Consider the following 19,926-nt stretch of genomic DNA (forward strand, 5'->3'; position numbering starts at 1 on the left):
TTTATATCAAAATAAATGTGTACCAAAAGAGTAAAATGAAAGATTATGGGGAGTTTGAAATCAAGGTAGAACTATTGTAGAAATTCAAGACTATTGTGCAGTTGATTTTGATGGAATTAGCTCTGTACACTTCGTATATGGGTTACAGTAACTCCAGCTGCCAAGACATGCACTCAGCCTTAAGGATATAAGTTGTCCTACTGACATGGCATATTTGTGCAACTGAAGCTGAACATATTCCCCAGGTTTTGTCAAGACACAGCTTTACCAGGCAATCTGTCCACCAAGAAAAACATGGTTTCCCAGCTTAGGAATTAAACCCTCACCCAGAAGGTGGCTATTGGGGGCCCAAGTTCTCCCTAGTTTTATATACAGTGGTATTGTACTGGCTTAGGTAGCTCCTGTCCTTCTGTCAACTTGTGGGTTTGGTTTTTTGTGTCTTTCCACCACAGTTTGCTGCTCCTTTAGTTGTGCAACTACAACTGTTTGTGAAGCTGTCTGGGAAACTGGATAACTGAAGTGATCCAGGAGAAAAGTACTGCTTCAAAATGAGAGCTTCTTCCCACCTTTGTTTGGTATTTTGCCCTTTAAAGTTGCCACATTAATGCCCATATAGCTCCTTAAAAGCCACCATATAAATTACAATTATTTTAAAAGTTTGTTTTAAAATCTATTGGCATTAGAACTGAGGCTTGTCAGAGAAACCACACCTATGCTGCAGTAAGTATCTGTAATCATACTCCAAAGAGGACAGCTGTATCGTTCTACCCTGAGGATAAGTTTGACCCATTTCCTTTAACAGAGGGAAGGCTTTTGTACCCTTCTTTCTTTGGATTTAGGACTAGAACAACTTGTGCCCCAAGGACGTGGGTTTTAAGTCTGTGGACTCAAGTTTTCCATGGCTTTTCTGCCTTGCATTTCTTTTGCCTAAGCATAGAAGGCGCTCTTACACTGCCGTCTGCAGCTGGGAAAAGCTGTTGGTAGAGCAACATGTTGTCTGAACTGTTGATTTAGACCGAATAAAGCAGCCAATGGTCCTACCCCAGGCCATAAAGTAAACCTGATAACAAATAAGTAAACACATTAATCTGTATTTCTGCAAAGGTAAACACCTTTCTGCAAAAGTAAATAAAGTTATTTGCATTTAGAGAAAGAAAAAGTCCATAGAGACATATCATGGTAAAAAGCCGTGAAAAGCTCTAAACCATGGTGTCTTATCCATGTAAGATCTCTTCCCCAGATCTGTCTGACACTAGATGTGAAGGTAAGATTGTATCTAATATCTCATCCACATGGAGGAAAATCTGAACATCTGTGGGACTTGGCACTGAGAACAGCTATAAACAGAAGAGTCGTTCTGCGCACTAGTGAGCTATATCATTGAACACCATCAAGAGCTGGCAGAGAAGTAATGGAAAATGAGTTAAATGTCATTCTGCCTTTCCATGGCTTGTCATTATGTTTTTTCATCAGAGACATTAGGCACGTTTAGGATATTTTTTACTCCACAGTTTCTTGATAATAACAGGGGCATGCTCAGGTATAGTGATTTTTTCTGGTTTGCTCTCCTTATTTTTTAGGAAAATAAGAATCTAATGCACAGATGGGCATCTTGGAACATATCAAGTATATGTACCTCTTTGGACCATGAAATCTTTGTACATGTATTTGGAACCTTTGAAAAGAAAGTGGTGAATAAGATAATGAGCAGTTGAACAAAAGATTCAGAGAGAAGCTGCTTGTGGAATGAATACAGATCTATGTAAATGAGAAGGGGAACAATACTAAAGAACAAAACAAATGAATCTACCAGAGAAAGACAGTGTTATGATTATGCTAATGAGAAACATCACAAAGGAATTTTTACTGTTCTTCTGGTAAGATAAGTCCAAATGGACCTCACTCCTTCAGCACTACTGAAGTGAGGCAGTTTTCTTATATTGTTTGCCAAGTGAGGAAATGATAAACACAGGTGTAATCTCTTGCACTCTAACAAAACTATGGAGTACAAAAGAAAGCAAAACCTAAGCATAACTGGGGTGAGAAAAACAAAGGTTTTAAATATTAGGATCTTCAGTGTTTTCTAATGTTTTCTGATCTTTCAACTTCATCTACCCAAAATGTGGGATGAAGACATACTTCTTTATAAAGCAAGAAACCCAAACACATTCCTATTTGTTCATATGACTCTAAGAACTGGTGTTATCACAGAAAAAGTACATCATGGGACTCATAACAACATTGCAAAGCTTGGTCACACGGGGTCATGTGAAGCTGTGGCTGTTGAGGGCAGAGGAAGCCGCCTGGATGTCAGAATCGTCAACTTTTTATTACAGTAAAAGATTTTTAAAAGTTTACAGTACAATATAAAGAAAAATAGCAATTAGATCAGCCTTTTTTTCTAAGAATATGCATTTGTGCCATGTGCTTAACTTATTCTAAATGCCAACAACGATTTGATGATGTATTATTTTTGCTCAATTGTCCATAAAATATGCTTCTAACTTGTGATGTTGATTTTTCTCATGCATCATTTTTTAATGCTATTCAAAGACCAGAAAGAAAACTTTTTAAATGGACAAGTTGTAGCCAAGTCCTTCACTACCAGTATGAAACCTGTGAAAATTAGGTGTGTAATTGACATTTAGGTTTTTTCGGAAATCTCTGCAGAGGTCGTAAAGCATACAGTAGTTTCTGGTAGAGGTCGTGTCAGCCTCATTCATTGTTATTTTAATTGGTTGCACCCCATGTCCCAACCTAAAGAGGAGTTTATACACAGTGTATGTTCTTTGGGTGTCTTTATAAATAGCAAAATGTAGCAAGGTAGCACAGAAACAACTGTTAACAGTGTTAGCCATGTGTGTTGTAGAATAGATTGTGTGAACTTGCTGTCAAAGGACATATTTGCATGCTCCTGCCCAGCAGATGCTAATGGACCCTGAATTATATTCCAGTAATATGGAGGAGGTTATGGGCCATGGAGGCAGATACTAATGTCTTTCAACAACCTATTTACCAAAATATTCTGAATTTACTAATAATTCTCTGCTGCTGGAAAAAGTGATCTGTACAAGTGCTATACTCCTACTCCTATGGATTTCATAAAGCACAAAGTTTTAATGTTCATCAGAGGTCCTGGAATTATATGTCTTCTTCTGGCTGGCTTGGAGAGAAAAGACTCTCCCACTCTTGTGTGCATACGGACACATTACTTTCTGGTTCCATTTTAGCAACTGGATCTGTGCTCAATGGCTGATTTGCCTCTTCATCCAGTGTTGTGTCTTGTGCATGTTCATCACATGATGTTACTGACCTGTTTTTCTTGCTGTGTCCAGCTGAAGTAAAAAACCCATATCCAACTAAGAGATACCATTTTTTTTAATCCATGTTCAGTGGCTGACAAGGATGCTGTCCACTGTGAGGCTTCACGTGCTTGGGACTGAAGGAGTAGGAGAATTTTTTTACTCTTCAGCTGTGTGTCTGTTTATGCTCTTTGCAAGGGATGGGACAATGGACACGACCCATCTCTGTTTCCGTGCAAGAAACAACTGAAGATATTTGGGTCTCCCAGCAAGCAAAAGCTGAGTTTGGTGGAGGCAAACTCTGCCTGCAGCACTAGCATGAAGGGTAGACATTTGGCTCCAGACAGGCGGCACAGGTTAATGTGACTAAAACATCCTGAAGTGCTATGGGAAATTCTGCTCAGCAGCAGGGAGGCAATGGCAGTCATCTCTGACCTATAAACAGGATGAGGGAGCAGCAGCAGCAAAGTGGAGAGACAGTCACTGGCGCTATGCTGACAGGCAGACACATAAACAAAGTCAGGGAGGAAGCTCTGTTTATATCTGGAAAAGAAACCCCAAGCTATAGGATGCAAATGATGGACATACATGGCTATAAATAGCTACAAAAGCATAATGTGACTTAAAAGATTTAGTTGTGCCATGAAGACTCCATGCAAAATAGACTGCATAAACCTACTATTTTTTATTAAAGTGGTGTGCTTTTTTTCACGTGTTTAGTATTACCTATTATACTTTAACTGGGCTTTTTAAACAGGGAGGAGAAATTCACACGTGTTCTTTTATAGAAATGAGATGGCTAAAAAATAGTTGGGAGGCTGCCAGACTTTTCAGTCTGTTGCCTAAAAGACCCAGTCACCAGTAGTTTTGTGTTTGGGTATGAAATTTTGTTTTATTAGATTGATAATAATACTTTGGAAGCCAAAGGGTAAGGACAACATAGCAATATTTGTTGAGTTTTTGATTGTGTTCTCAGGGTTTGGGGATATTAATCAGAAGGCGAGTAAGTGTCATTCCCCATACATTATTCTGCCAGAGGAAATGTGGATGAGAAACAATCTGTATGCAACCACTCCAAGGTGCAGATAGATATCTTCTTTCTACCTACTACATAGTTAGTTAGGGAGCTTCAGCTTTAGCTTTTTCTAGACTACCAGATTCAGTTCAGTGGGTTTTTGCACCAGTTGTGGTAGTTAAAAAGGTTGTGAACAATAATAGGTAGAGATACTTTTTTCTGCTGAACTGGAAATGGTGATATAATATTGACAAGGTAGATAAGCATTTGTGGGAGTGGTCATTTGTTTCTTACTGGAATAATTTACATACCATAAAAGAATTGTGTTTTAAAAATAATTACTGGGAATAAGATGCCTTCTGATACTTTTTTACCATATAACAGTTCTGTGATCTTTGAGGAATTTTGTCTAGTAATCCTGCTGTTGGTTGCTCTGCTCGTAGACTTTAATTTTCCATTTTCATTTGTAACACTAAAGCTGCTTTCACAATGGCCTTTCTGGCTTTTCTAAAAAAATAATCAGCATTATCGTTTATACACACAACATACAAACCTATGTTTAATACTTTCTGGTATCGTGTGCAGATATGAATACGTAAAGAACAAATGAAATTGGTCTCTGAAAGTCAAGAAGAGGTAAAGCTTTTCATGCCCTCAAGTCACCTGGCCTACTAGATATTGCATAACAACTTCAGTTTCATTCAGGGTGGCATTGTAATTTCCAATTTCACTGTCCGCCTCATTTCTTTCACAGCAGGGCATGCTGTGCTTTCTGCATTGTGCAACTTCCACAATCAAGTTTCTTTATTAAGCTTCAGAGAGAAAATGTCAGAACCTTTGAAACAACAAGCTTCTCCATCCTACAAATGCCCTCAGCCTGTCAATTTTTTTTTTCATGACTGCAGGATCTGGCTAGGAGGAAGTAAGGTTTTCATTGTTAGATCTCTACAGGAGTTGTTTAAACCCAAAAAAATTAATGTTAACTTAATGTTCTTTTTTTACAACTGTCTTCTTTCTAACTGGAGGGGAGTGTTTTGCTCTGTCCCATTGGCAGTTTTGTGCTCTGCAATGCAGTCATTGTTGTGTAAGCCTCCTCCCTTAGCTCAGGTGTGTTTGCACTCAAGTGCTATATTCCTTACAACATTCAAGGGACCAAGGCGTAGGCTAGCAAGTGGAAGACCACTGCTACAAGCAGCAGCATTCCCTACACACAAGTGTTTGCTTGACATGTAACTGTTTCAGCTGCAATTTCCAACTCTAACATCCTCTGGAGTTTTCTGCATTTTACTGGGTATGATAGTAATAGTTTAGTGGCATTTGGGCTGGGTCATGAATAGCATGTGACAAGTTTAGGGGGAAGTTTATCGAAGGCACAAGTTGATAGGTATTCCTCTGCTATGAAGTGCTGAACTTTTGAGAGTGGTACCCCAAGTCCCTGCTTGTGATTTTTGGGACTTCTTGACCCAACTCAGTATTGAACAAGTTGTTTTCAGAAGAGCTCATCTGAGCACTGCATCGCTGGGTGCTGAGCATCTCTGAATAGCTCTGCCATGTTTCTAATTTGCCTATTTGAACCAGACCATGTTGGGAGAGCTATATTGACCACTAACATTAAAATAATTTCTGTTGCTCTGCTATTAAAAGGAACAATGCTGTTGCAATGCAGATGTAACCTGTGGCATTTTCATCATACTTTGAACTTTTTTTAAGTCCCTATATGCCATTGCATTTATTACCTTAAACTGTATTAAAAAGTTAAAAATATGAGAAAAAAGAGAGTGAGAAAATGCTCTGAAAACATTAAAATTTTTTTCTGTTTTTCTCAGATGGAGGAGTTGGTTGTTACGTGCTACACTGCTCAGTGGATATGTGCTTGGCTATAGTAGGTTGAAAGGAAATCAAGGGTGGTGCTGCTAACATTCCACCCTCAGCTCCCTATTCACCTCTCATCATCCACCCTTGCATTTGAACTCAATCATTTTACCCACCTACCTTATTTCCATGTGAAATTGTGCTAATGGTGGTCTGGTCCTAAATGCACAGGGAGATCCTGGGGCTGTGTTTGTTATTTCCAACTTCTTCTTTTGAATTTTAAGTGTTTCCAACTTGCAAAATCCTGATTTGGGTCAACATCTAGAGTCCATCCATGTCTGTGTAATTCAAGGATCATAGCACATTGAAGTAAGAGGCTGATCATGCATCAGATCAAAATTTTTGTGGTTCAGGGACATAAGATATTGGGATTTGGGGTATAATTCTGTGTCTACCAGGAAGGAAAGGGCCAGAAACGGAACTGATAATGATTTGAATGGAGTAGGACCTTGGGCACTTGTGTTCTGCATGCTCTGCAAGGTCTGCACACCCATTAACGCTGATGAATTGTTAGAGAATTACCTGGTGCCAGATAGAGGTCAGTCCTTTCAGGAGTTAAAGGGTTGTTTAGACACAGGTAGTTTTGGATCTTGGCATTGCTTTGATTTTTAGATATCTGGAGAGTTTGACTACTAGAGATGTAGGAAGTGGGTGGAAGGACTGCAGATGCCTCCAAGTCCAGGGGATGGAGTCTTGAGGAGACAAGACAACAGACAGGCCCTTTTGTAGTTTCAGTGCAGAGTGAAAGAAAAGTCATGTACTTCACGGTTAACACAGGAAAACTTCCTTGCTAAACTGCACACCCTCCTGTAGCTATTTCTGAGGCAAAGCAGACAAATATGAAAGAGCAGAAACAATGGAAACTGCAACAACTGAATAAATTTTTTTTGACACAAGGCCTAGATTTCAGAAGTGTTTACTCCATCCTTAAATACCTCAGCTTTCATCCTGATCCTCTTCAATTTTTTTCACCTAGAAGAGCCCCAGCTGTATGGGGTAAGACAGAGCAGCAACCTGCACACATGGAAATCCATCAAGTCCTGTCATACATGAGCTCTTTCTGCAGAATTGCCAAGTAATGTTTAATTGTCAAAAAACTCTTAACTGCAAAAGCATTAGCTTAAGTACAGTTCCTCATTCTGACACTGACACTTGCCCAGGTGTTTAATGATTGTAGCCATAGGAGGATGTTTCTCTGTCACAGGAAGCACTTAAAATCCTGACAAATAATAATCCAAAGAATGTGACATTAAAAAAAAAAAAAAAAGAAAAAAACAAAAGAAAGAAGTAAACCCATAATTTAGGAACTGTCAGCTTGTTCTGCGAATTTTTGGTTCAAACTTTAGTCTCAAAGTTAACAAAACCATAGTTCAAAATTTGCTTACTATTTCTTTCTATCAAAGTGTAAAGTATTCATGATCAAATTGGCTCATGCGTATTACAAACTTGACACAACTCATTTTGTAAGAGCAAGTTTCCTCAGAAACCTATTTTCTATTGCTTTCTGTAAAGATAAAGTTGTTAACCAATCTCTTTTGCCACAAAAATCTACTCTTTTAACGTAATTGAAACTATTAGGATAAAATAAGAAACCAGCTACTTTTTCTCAGAACAGTTGAAGGTGAATTGAGGTGATTATTGTTGCTCCTAGTCTCATTTTGACATAGATTTCACACCTCCTGATTAAAAAAATGTGAAAGACATCTTAAAATCTCTAACAGGTGACACTTTACAGCTTCCAAATCTCCTGAACTAGGAGATTTTCTGAAGTGACCAAAGTAGTAAAGGGATATCACTGACTCCAGTAAATCTAACTCACATCAATCACTTCATGCAAATTCAGTTACTTTATATAACTGTGCTAAAAAAATTCTGAATTGATTAGTTGCAACGTTCTCTCTCCTTTGGCCAGCAATTTTTTTGTTAAATATGGAGTGCACGTATGTGTATTGCCATGTGACAGCAGAAAATTGCATTCTGTCATTGTGAATCTCTGTTGTCTGGCTTTTTCCTCTCATGTGCAGTAGTTTTTTTCCATAGTCTATTGACTATTTTCAAAAGCCAAAGACAAAACCAGAATGATTGTGTTAGACATGTCTTGCTGCAAAGAAGACCAATGTTATCCTGAGCTGCATTAAGGGTAGTGTTGCCAGTGCATTGAGGGAGGTGATCCTGGCCCTCTACTCACCACTGATGAGTCCATATCTGGAGCGTTGGGTGCAGTTCTGGGACCCCTAGTACAGAAGAGACATTGACATTCTCGAGAGAGTCCATTGAAGGGCTACAAAGATAACTAAGGAATGAGAGCATCTCTCCTATGAGGAAAGGCTGGCAGAGCTGGGGCTGTTCAGCCTACAGAAGAGCAAGATCAATGGGACCTTATCAATGTATATTAATACCTAAAGGAGGATGTAAAGAGGATGGAACCAGGCTGTCTTCAGTGGTAACTAGTGAGAGAACAAGAAGCAATGGATAGAAACTAAAATACAGGAGGTGTCATCTGAACATCAGGAAACATTTTTCTGGTCTGAAGGTGACTGAGCACTGGCACATATTGACCAGTGAGATTGTGGAGTCTCCCTCCTCAAAGATACTAAAAAAACATTTGGACATAGTGTAACTGACTCTAGATGACCCTGCTTGAGCAGTTGACCTCCTGAGGTCCTTTCCAACCTCAGCCATTCTTCAGTAAGGCTTAAGGAACCAATGAAGGAACAGAAACTATATTTTATGTCTTCACTGAGATGAGCAAGTAAAAATTTTATTGGGTAAAAATTGAAAGAACTCAGTTTACCATCTGTCTGCATGAATACATGGGCACCAAATTTAAAAAAAATTTTCTTTCTTTCTTTCTTATTTCTTTTTTTCTTTCCTTTTTTCTTTCTTTCTTTCCCTCCCTCTTACTCTCTCTTCTGCTTCACTCCCTCTCTGTCTCACTCTCTCTCTATCTTTTTATATATGTTGGGGAGAAAGTTCCGAAAAGTTTCCTGACACTTCATCAAACAAATCGCAGGGAGAATCTACTGGCCTTTTCCCTGTTTTGCTGTGACCTGATATTTATCTCCTCTCAGACTCATTTGTACTGTCCCATGGAGGCCACAGTTAACTTTGGCAGACATTGTATCAGTGACTCAGTCTGCCCTGGCCACAAATCAGACTAGAAACAGAAATCTGAAATGATAAAATGATGGAAATGGAGAAAGGAAAAGGGTTAAAAATATTTATTCTGAGTAAGAGTCAGAGAAGCCTCTGACCTTAGTCTCTTTGCTTACTGGAGAGGACACTGTCCTCAACTCTATTATGAGATACAGATGAAATGCAATGTAAAAGTGATTCCAAATATCTGTTGCCAGGAAGCAGATGACATACTAAATTGCTCAGTAGATTGAGTGCTTAATTCAGCGATTTCCTGCTGCAGGAGTTGCCAGAATACAGCCATTTTGTCTTTTTTGGCAAGGCGGCTGCTTTTGGACGGCTGTCTCCAGTAGTCTTTCCTATGTTTCCTGTTGTAGGAAGGCCTGTTTCCTGCCACTAGATTCCTGATTAGGTTCTGCACTATTTTAGTCCGCAAAATGCCTGTGTAGCAGGTTGCTTCTCTGCATTTGATACTGATTTGTGGGAAGTGAAGCCAGATCACAGTCTGGCCACAATAGAGCATCCAAATCCTTTGAGAAATATAAAAAAATGCTGTAGCTCAACTGAAAAGAACTGATGCTTAATGTAGTATTCAGAGGTACAATGGAGATCCAATAATTTATTTTTGTAGTGAAGTTTCATTCTGTTTGTTTCTTTTTGTATTGGAAACCAGGGCCTATCAGCTGCACACTGTCTTTTTTAAAGTATCTCTCAAGGTTAGTTATCTGCCTAGTTTAGAGGATCTCCTGGTCCATATTCTTTGTACTTCTGTAGGGATAGATATGTTTTCCATCGTCTACTCACTGTATTGTAGACTTAGATTTTTGACTCTGCTGGTAGTGGGAGTGGGAATGCAGTCCTGACATAACTGGGAGGATTTTGCAGCTATATGATTAACTTCTTTTGACATGGGAGTGTATGTTCAACGTCTGCTGCTAAGAAGGAATAAAAGGCCTTTTATTTACCTCTTTAAACCACGATACTGAGGTCCTAATCTAGGTCTGAACAAACTATGAGATAGCATTGCTCAAGTCTCCAAGATATTTCTACTACACAGTTACAAATGTCAAGAAATAAAAGAAAGTTTTGTCCTTACTGCTATTGGTAACATTTACATAGAAGGGGAGTTGTAAAAACCAAAATAATTTACTTTGGAATATTGTTTCATTCATAGATTTTGTTAATACTCTTTATTTCCCCTGTGTTGGAAAGTTTCTTACATGCCTGGCCACTGGTTCCCAATTGCTGCAGCTAATGGTAGGATAAGGGATCTTGAATTCAAAGGCAGAAAGAAGGCAGTTCAAGAGATTTTTTGTTTCTCTTATGAGTTGCTCTTCACTTTACATCCAGCTTCTATATACAGTCATGCAATGCCTGTTGCTTGCTCTTGACCTCATGTTTTCCATATTTAGGTTTGAGGGATGTAGATATTGACTTAAAGACACTGGAGTTCATGTTGAGATAGCTTTGCAATGACAGAAAGCAGTGTGCTGTTTCCCCTGGGTTGCAGCATAGGGCATTCTTTCTTTAGATTCTTTTTTTCTTCCAACCATTCACTTTTATTTTTTGTTTGTTTTCATAGAATCATAGAATCATTAAGATTGAAAAAGACGTCCGAGATCATTAAGCCCAGCCTTTGACCAAACACCACCGAGTCAACTAAACCATAGCACTAAGTGCCATGTCCAGTCATTTCTCGAACACTTCTAGGGGTAGTAACTCCACCACCTCCCTGGACAGTCTGTTCCAATGCTTAACCATCCTTTCAGTGAAGAAATTCCTCCTGATCTACAGCCTGAATCTCCCCTGGCGTAGCCTGAGGACATTTCTTCTTGTCCTGTCGCTAGTTGCCTGGGAGAAGACACTGATCCCCACCTAGCTACAACCTCCTTTCAGGAAGTTGTAAAGGATGATAAGGTCTCCCCTGAGCTTCCTTTTTTCCAGGCTAAACAATTCAAGACCCTCATATGACTTACATTCTAGACTCTTAACCAACTCAGTTGCCCTTCTCTGGACCTGTTCCAGCAGCTCAATGTCTTTCTTGTAGTTACAGGCCCAGAACTGAACACAGGATTCGAGGTGTGGCATCACCAGTACTGAGTACAGGGGAACAGTCACCACTTTGGTCTTATTGGCAACACTATTCCTGATACAGGCCAGGATGCCATTGGCCTTCTTGGCCACCTGGGCACACTGCTGGCTCATGTTCAGCTGGCTGTCAACCAGCACATCCAGGTCCTTTTCTGCTAGGCCACTTTCCAGATGCTCTGTCTCCAGCCTGTAGTGCTGCATGGGGTTGTTGTGACCTAAATGCAGGACCTAGCACTTGGCCTTGGCCCATTGATCCAGCCTGTCCAGATCCCTCTGCAAAGCCTTCCTGCCCTCCAGCAGATCAACACTCCCAGCAAGCTTTGTGTCATCTGCAAAATTACTGAGGATGTACTCAATACCCTTGTTCAAATAATTAAACAGGACTGACCCCAATACTGTTTTCTCATTACTATTTTTCTTCATCCTCCTACTGAGAATCCCAACCTCTTTTTCTTTTGCCATTCTTCATCTTCCTTCACTTTCCAGGTCAGATAATGAAAGAATATAATTTTTTTCTTGGGGCAAGATTACATGAAAGATTTTTTAATTTTCTTCAGAAAAATATGAGGAGGTTAACCCAAACAGTCCTTATCTGGTATTTTAATAAATGAGATGCTTAAGCAGAGGCCAGGAAATTTGAAATTAATTTAACACTGATCCAGATCATGGCATCTGTGGGAAAGTTGTGCTGTTCTGTGGCCCTGGTGGAGTCCTGCCTTCACTTTAGCTCTCCTGAACCCTTTATTCATCTTCTGCAGCATTGCTGTGACTTAGACAGGGATTTTTCTGTTGTTATTGTTTAAATATATATATTGGCTCTTGCATACCTTTGTTACTCAAACTCACTTTTGTCAGGAAAGAATTAGGTTGTATTTCAGTGGGGTCTACTGTAGTTACGGTATGAGAGTCCCTGAGGTTGTGTCATGAGCACACAGAGACACACACAGCACACACACTCAGCAATTTGTACTAGCTGGCAGGATGCAACCTTGAGGTTTTTCTCCACAAATCCAAGCCTGTTTCTGCTGTTGCATTTGCAGCTGTCTTGGGGCAGCATGACCTGGACTGCCAATAGCAGGTGTTCTCAGCTTGTCTGTGATGGTCTTTTAGTTAAAAATATTGTCTACATAATGTAAATGAAATCTTCATACATTAGAGAATCTGAGTGTATATTCTTCTATGATGAGATTCCTTGCAGAAAGAACTTAACGTTTTATGCAGTAAATGACTCCAGAGAGTCTCAAGGTAGACAACCACCTCCTTTGCCATATGTTGTAGCTATGAGCCTAATATACTCTATATGAAAAATACATTAGAGCCTCTACAATAATTTTGGTGTTTGGAAGAGCAGACCCAAAAAAAAGGTTTAAGCTCTAAAGTCTCATGTCAGCTGCAGAAGATAGGGCTTGTGCTTTTTTGAGTTACCAGTGTGCTGTTACCACACATACATCAGGGTAAGTGTCATGTCAACAGAGCCTCATGTTGCCTAGTTGTTCTGTTCCATACTGTCTGAAGAAGGTCTGGATGAGATTAGTGGCATTAACACATTTCTCTTTCAAACTGAACAACTGTCAGGGAGCTCAGAGTGCTTAAAAAATCACCGATAAATAAAACCAACAGGAGGCAAAACTAAAACAACCAGAGATTGAAGGGCCATAACTACTTATCTGGCTTGGCAAAAGGATATTATGAAGAAGGCAATTATTCTTACTTGGCAGAGAGGAAGGAGGCAGCAGGGTAAAATTGCTGAAATGGCTTAGTTAAATTGTGAGAGGAAAAATATAGCCTCTTGAGTCAGCTGAGCGCTCTTGCTTGGGAGTACAGTCCTATGCTAAGCACCAATCAATATTTTCTGTTTGCTACCTTTGTATGCCTGTCTAATCTCTGCTGGTATCTTAGGTTTGGCTTCCATCTCCCCTCCTATCCGTCTCTATTAACGTCACAGCATCCACCTGCAGTTATGTAAATGTTAGTTCTAGCAGCAGTGCGCTCTTTAGAGTAAACTACAAAATACCTGGCTACACAGTCAAGGCTGTGTCTGCAGAAAATGTCAATCAGAAATATTTTAGGAATTATGGATTTGATCCTTTGGTGCAGGAAAATAGATTAGTGGCTGCCTCCTAGGTGATCCATGACAATAGTCTGATAAGAGTTACCTCTTCATCTAACTTGACTTTTCATCTGAGGATACAGTTGTGATTAAGTAAGGTGAGGTCAGTGTGAGCAAAGACAGGAGTTTCCACTTTTTACTAAATGCAGGGCTCAAAGTTTCTGCTTCTTTCTCCACACACCCTTCAGGACCACCAGCCTTGGAATCTCCTGTAGGTCTTTGTCTCCCTCTCATTGCATCCCTGGCACTACCTTCCTCCTTCTGTACCCACACTGCCTGACACCTCAGAGCTATTCTATCCCTTGAACTTACAATTTCGCCATAGCCCAGTCCTGTACTCTCCAAGAACAGAACATGACGTGTGTGCTTTGTTTTTGATGTTGGCCAGCATTACAGCCAAAGAATGTCTCAGTTTGGGTGTGCGCTCATAGCACTGTGGCTACTTTGCCCTAATTGTCCTGGTAGAAACATATGCCATAGATATGAAATAGTTTATTCTACTTTCACTAAAGAGACATGTAGTGCAGAGCTGTGGTTGGGGAAGAACTTGTGCACAGGCTGGTGTTTTGGAGTAGCAAACAGACAAAGGAGTTGTGGTTGGTGATTTGACTGACAGGGCTAAACAGGTATGCATCTCTGTTTTCAATGGCAAAATCCTGTGCAGGATAAAGACAGAGTAAACAGGTTTTCTGTGCTTCTGAGCAGCAATGACAACTACATATTTTTTGCTTCAGAAGAAAACAGGTCCTGTGGATCTCCAGAGGGACCTCTTGTATCCAAATTACAAGACTTTTATTATTTAACAGTGGTTTCTGGACTTGAATTTTATAACTTCTGTGCTGGAGCAAAATAAGTGTAAAAAAATCCCAATATTTGTAACAAAGTGAACAAAAATATAATTCCTTACACCAAAAAAAAAAAAAAAGCTTATCAATGATTTAAAGAATATATGCAAACCTAGACAGAACTGAATTGCCAAACAGTGCTGTTTGATGAAAGTTCAAACTATGTTGTGCTAATCAGTATTTTTTCTTGCTGCCTATGCAGGCTTGGTCCCTGCAAATATCTCAAGCTTTGCTTACATGTACACTCTTATTCTTTCTCATTAACGTCACTAATCTCTACTTGAACTCCTTGCAACAGAAATACAAAGTGTCACTGTGCACGAAGTGTAAGAGTGCTTGTCACCATAGCTAAGTGTTAACGTAAATCAGCAGAGTTAATATGTAATCTTATCAGATGGCTTCAAAGCTGAATGAAGTCCTAGCTGGTAATACCACTGCAGAACAGCATTTCCAGTTCGGCACATTGCCGAAACACAGAGGGAGCAAAGAATTTTCCCACTTGATGCTATTTAATTTTTTTCAATGAAAAGTCAGGTATGACCCACATTCTGTTCTCTCTCCCTGCAGAGGTTGAGGAGCTCTGGCACTCACAGCAGAACAGGCCTTTCTTTAGGAAGAATAAAGAAGAATAATTTCCTGGGATTTCATGGGCTGTCAAAAGACAGCAGAGCAACCTGGACCGTATGCATGCATGCTGGTAGATGGTATAAGAGGGTTTATTTTTCTGCATAGCCCACTAGGCTTTGAGAGTGGGAACACACAAGTTATGACAACTGACTCTATGGGAATTGTATCACCCCTGATCCCAGTGCGATGTGTTTCTTACTGACCTCAGCGCACACCTTTGGAGACCTGAAAGTAAATATTTTAATGTATTTTATATAATTATAAAGGTGTCAGAACGTCAGTTTCACTTTTTACTCAAGAAAGAACATTTGTTACAGCAAAAATCACAGGTCCTTTAAGTGCAGGTTTCTGTTTGTGGTGATATGATTCATAGGAAGGAACCCCCATCGTTAACCAGCCTGGTCAAGCATCCAGTGCTTTAAGGCAGGGAGGCAGGGGAGAGAGGAACCTGTGCTGGCTACAGGCAGCACGGGTGTAGGGCAGTGACGCTGGAGGGGCAGCTACAGTGTCTACAGAGCACTTTACTATAAATATGGACCACCTGCCTTGGTACCCAGGGTAGGTTAGAAGCTTATTGACACTCTTCATCTTTCACTTGAACAGGTGGGAAATGGCTTTGGGAAAGTTCATCTTCAGGTGGGTGGAGACACCTGGCAAGTCCAGGGCTGCTGATATCAAGCTGTCTGCCAGGGATGATGGCCAGGAGGGAGGTGGGAGAGGAGACTGCCACACTGAACACTGCTCTAATAGCTCTGGAGAGGATACAGTGACCTCTGGGGCTGCCTGGAGCTGAGGGTGCTGAATGTGAACAAAGCCTCAGTGTCTAGGATGTCTTAGACTGTGATGTGGGAAAGCTCCAGCAGGACAGGAGCAGGCCTAGGAAATGCAAGATCTTGCTGCCCCGTTCTCTGGTTGGACATAAATAGTAGTCTGTGTAGGCATGATTAAAAAACAGCATTTTAAAAAAAACATCCTGACGTATAAACATGAAAATAAGATTCAAGTTTTTTTTGTTTGTTTGCGGTTTTTTTTGTTTTGTTTTGGTTTGGTTTTTTTCATATATATATATATATATATACATTTTCTTCCATGATGCTTGTTTATTACTGCTAGGTAGCTTATTATCTCAGCATTGCTGGTTTACACCGATATGTATTTAATCAGAGTAAAGCATAATTTTGATATATTTTAAACATCTATTTCTCTCTTTCCTTCAGTCCCTATAAAGAGTTACATAAAATTTAGAGATCAACATAATGAAAAGATCAGGAAGACATTAGGTCTACTGTGAGCTAATGTTGAATGGTAGCTGAGTTTTTTAGAAGTCAGGGGAGATTGTTATCCATGAAGTGATAATCTCTGGCTTTCCCTTGGCCTGTGAAAAAAAAGATAGGTGGCCATCATAACTTTTCTCCTGATTAGATGTAAATAAAAATAATGGTTCTAGTGGTGAAGGAAAGTAAGTCTCCAGTGTCTAAGTCTCAACAGCTATGTATTTCAGTTTGTAACATTAACATTTGTCCTTCAGAGTTGTGCAACTAGTCCTGGGATGTTGGCATTGGGATCTTGCATTAAAGCACCCATTGTCTTTTTATCCCACCACATCTCCATGCCAATAGCTCACATTTAAAAGTGAATTTATTTTGCTCTAGCACTGCAATAAGTCATTTTCCCCCATACATCAGCAAGCCAATGTTATTTAAACAACTAAGAGAAATATTTATGAGACATCGAACAAAGAAAATACTTTGAGATCAGAAAGTGAAACCATATAATTTAAGAATTTATAGTGACGTATTTTTTGTATTTTTCTTGTCGTATCATGAATAATTGCTTATGCCCAACATGTGTGTATTAGAAGGCTATACGTTTATTTGGGGGCTTAGAGAAAAATGTAAATCATTCAAAGGTCCCTTGGGACCTCTGCCAGGCCAGATGTGAGAGGTATCTTCCCAATACCTTTAGACAGAGGGTGAAATCAAGTATTCTGAACCATGGCTAAATCAAACACAGACTTCAAATGCTGTATTAAAGTAACCTGTGATTTGAGACCACCAGCTGGACTGCACTCTGGAAGAGAGTAGAAGAGGAGTGTGACACAGTCATCTGTCAGTCTCATCTCAAGGGTGACCCAGCTAATTCCTCAAAAGCAAGACTGGTGCTACTGGTTCCCAGCTGAAATGTCAGATACCAGTTTATTAGGATGCTGAACCAGTAGAGTCAAAGGCTTACTGAGACAAAATCTGGGCCATTCATGAAATGCAGATAAAACCAGTGCCACATGATTTTGTTTCTTAGAAGAAGGCACTGCCACAAACCATATTCAGGTCAGCTTCTTAGTGCCTGTAACTCTGCTTTGAGTTATGTCACCCAAGCTGACAGGAAGCGTGAGCTGTTTTGTTTTTCAAACTCCATCTCTGCGTACTAAATTTATTACATATTTCACAAGCTAGAGATTATATTTCAAACTCATATGACTTATGGTCTGTATGCAAGTCTCAGAACTTACTCTGCCTATACCAAAGTTTCTCCTACCTTGATCTAGTTGAGTTGTGACTCTCTGCTTCCAAAGAAAATTGGATTGACAGGAGAACATGAGCATTTCTATCTTTTGATCAAGGAGGTGTGTCAGAGGAATATGGGTGTAATGCAGTAAGAAAGTGATTTTTTTGGCTTTTCTTTGTGTCCATGAGGCAGAATTGAGTCAATGTAGTATTCATTGTGTAGTGCAGTGTTCCACAAGGTAGTGTAGACTTTGGGTATGGAACACTGAAAAGAGACAAATGTAGCCAGGGAAGTTAATTCTGGTGACATATGAGTCAGATTTTCATACATACAGTGAATTTTATACCATGGTATAAATACATATATGTATTTATGTTCAAGCAGATCCTATGAAACATATCAAAACTTCAAAGTGCATGACACCATAGGTCTCATGTCACCCCGATACCTAGCCACAAGCAAACAAAATCTTCTGCACTCCTGCTCATCTCCTGAAATCCTAAGAGAGGATTTATTATTGCTATACTAAAGCTACTAATTTCATACTTTAAAAGCTGGTGCGGTATGGTTTTTATCATTATGACAAAGAGATAAGTGTTTTCTGGCTGTTCCAGCTGCTAGCTTGTTTCAATGGAAATCAGTTTGAGACAAACATTGCTGGATTTGAAGCCTCAAGACTGAGTTGACCACTCTCGTGACAAAGGTCAGTCTGAATTTCTTCTGCTGCTTGTAGCACTCTTTTTGCTGTTTATACAGGTATCAAAAATGAAAGAAGAGGGGCCAAGTATTAATTGCTTTTTGTACAGTTGGTAAGGAAGTACAAACAACAAAAAGATCTTTCCCAGGCATCCTGCTAGATAATTGGCCACCCGCAACTGCAGTCCTGTTTAAGGTCTTCCCTCCTACCCTGGTTGAATCAAAGAAATAGGACAGCAGGATGTATATTTATAGTTACATTCAACACAGCATCATTTCTGCTACCAGTGAAAGGTAGAAACATGCGAGAAAGCAACTTCTGCTCAGGTAGTAGTCTCACACTGCTGTGCATAGGGTAAGTTGGAGGAAATGTATCTGTCTAGGACTTAGTGCCACTCCACCCCTTGATAGGAACAGCTTCAGAACTTATCTGTAATGAGACTGCTTGTCTAATTGCACTCAGCAAGTTACCATTAAAGAAGGGGAGAAGCAGACCTATCCATACAGGAGGCACAAAACCCACCCGTGTATTAATGGCCATGCAAGTGGCTGACTGAATTACCTGTCTGTGAAAAATAGAGGTTTCTCTTTGTAGCTACTCCTTATTCCACAGTAAATAATGTCTGAGGCACCTTTGTCACTTAATTTGTTCCAGTTAGTCACCATAGAAACTAATAAAGTTCAGACTAGATGCCATGGAAGTGGTAAAACTTATATGTATATTATAGCAAAAAAAGAAATACCTTAGATACCACATGCTTTACAGTTTCTCTGCATTTGTGAAAGCAAAACAATTCCTTAACCCTGAAAATAGTAGTTAAGGCCTTTATTTTAATTTTGACCCAATCTGGAACATACTGTGATTATTTCGGGGCTACCCATTTATTTTTCTTTCTATTGAGTGTCTAACAGCTCTCGTTATGTACAATAAACAGTGGTGGTAGGTGCAGTACAAAACCCAAGCATAATTTTTGTCGCAGGCCTTTTACAACCTGAATAATTAGGAAGGAACAGGCATGGAAGTACAGTCAGAGAAACAAGTAGACACAGCAACTACCTACATCTTGACAAATCTTTTATAGGCTTTATAAATTGCAACAAAGAGTTTTCAGAACAAGAGAACTTTGCTGAACAAGAGAACTCTCCTGAACAAGAGAGCTTTGCTGAAGTTTGTGGGGAAATTTCCAAGGCATGGGAACAAGTTTGGAAATATAACTCCTAGTGGCATGAGTGGCTACAATAGTTTTTGAAAGGAAGAATCAACAATGAATGAATGATAGTCCATGACATCATTATACCACAGAATCACTGAAGTAGGAAATGTCCTCTTGAGGTCATCCAGTCTAACATCCCAGTTCAAGCAGGGTCAGTGAGAGTAGTTTGTTCAGGACGGTGTCCAAGTGGGTTTTGAATATCTCCAGGAATGCAGGCTCTACAATCTCTCTAGCCAACTTGTGCCAGACTCAGAATAAGAAAATATTTTCTAATGTTTAACTGGATTTTCTTGTGTTTCAGTTGTTTCCATTGCCTCTTTTCATATCACTTGATATTGCTGAGAAGGGACATGATGGTCTGTAAAGTGCTACAAAGGTAAAAGAGCCTGTCTCTATTTAACATTATAGAAAAAGAAGAAATGTGAAACATATCTCAGATAAACGCAAGACATACGAGAGCAAGCTGTATGAATAGAAATGACTGGAACAAGACATACCTGTCCATGGCAGAACT

The sequence above is a fragment of the Manacus vitellinus genome, unplaced genomic scaffold, assembly GCF_001715985.3.
Source record: "Manacus vitellinus isolate BGI_N305 unplaced genomic scaffold, ASM171598v3 scaffold_4_pilon, whole genome shotgun sequence".
In the NCBI taxonomy this organism is placed as follows: domain Eukaryota; kingdom Metazoa; phylum Chordata; class Aves; order Passeriformes; family Pipridae; genus Manacus; species Manacus vitellinus.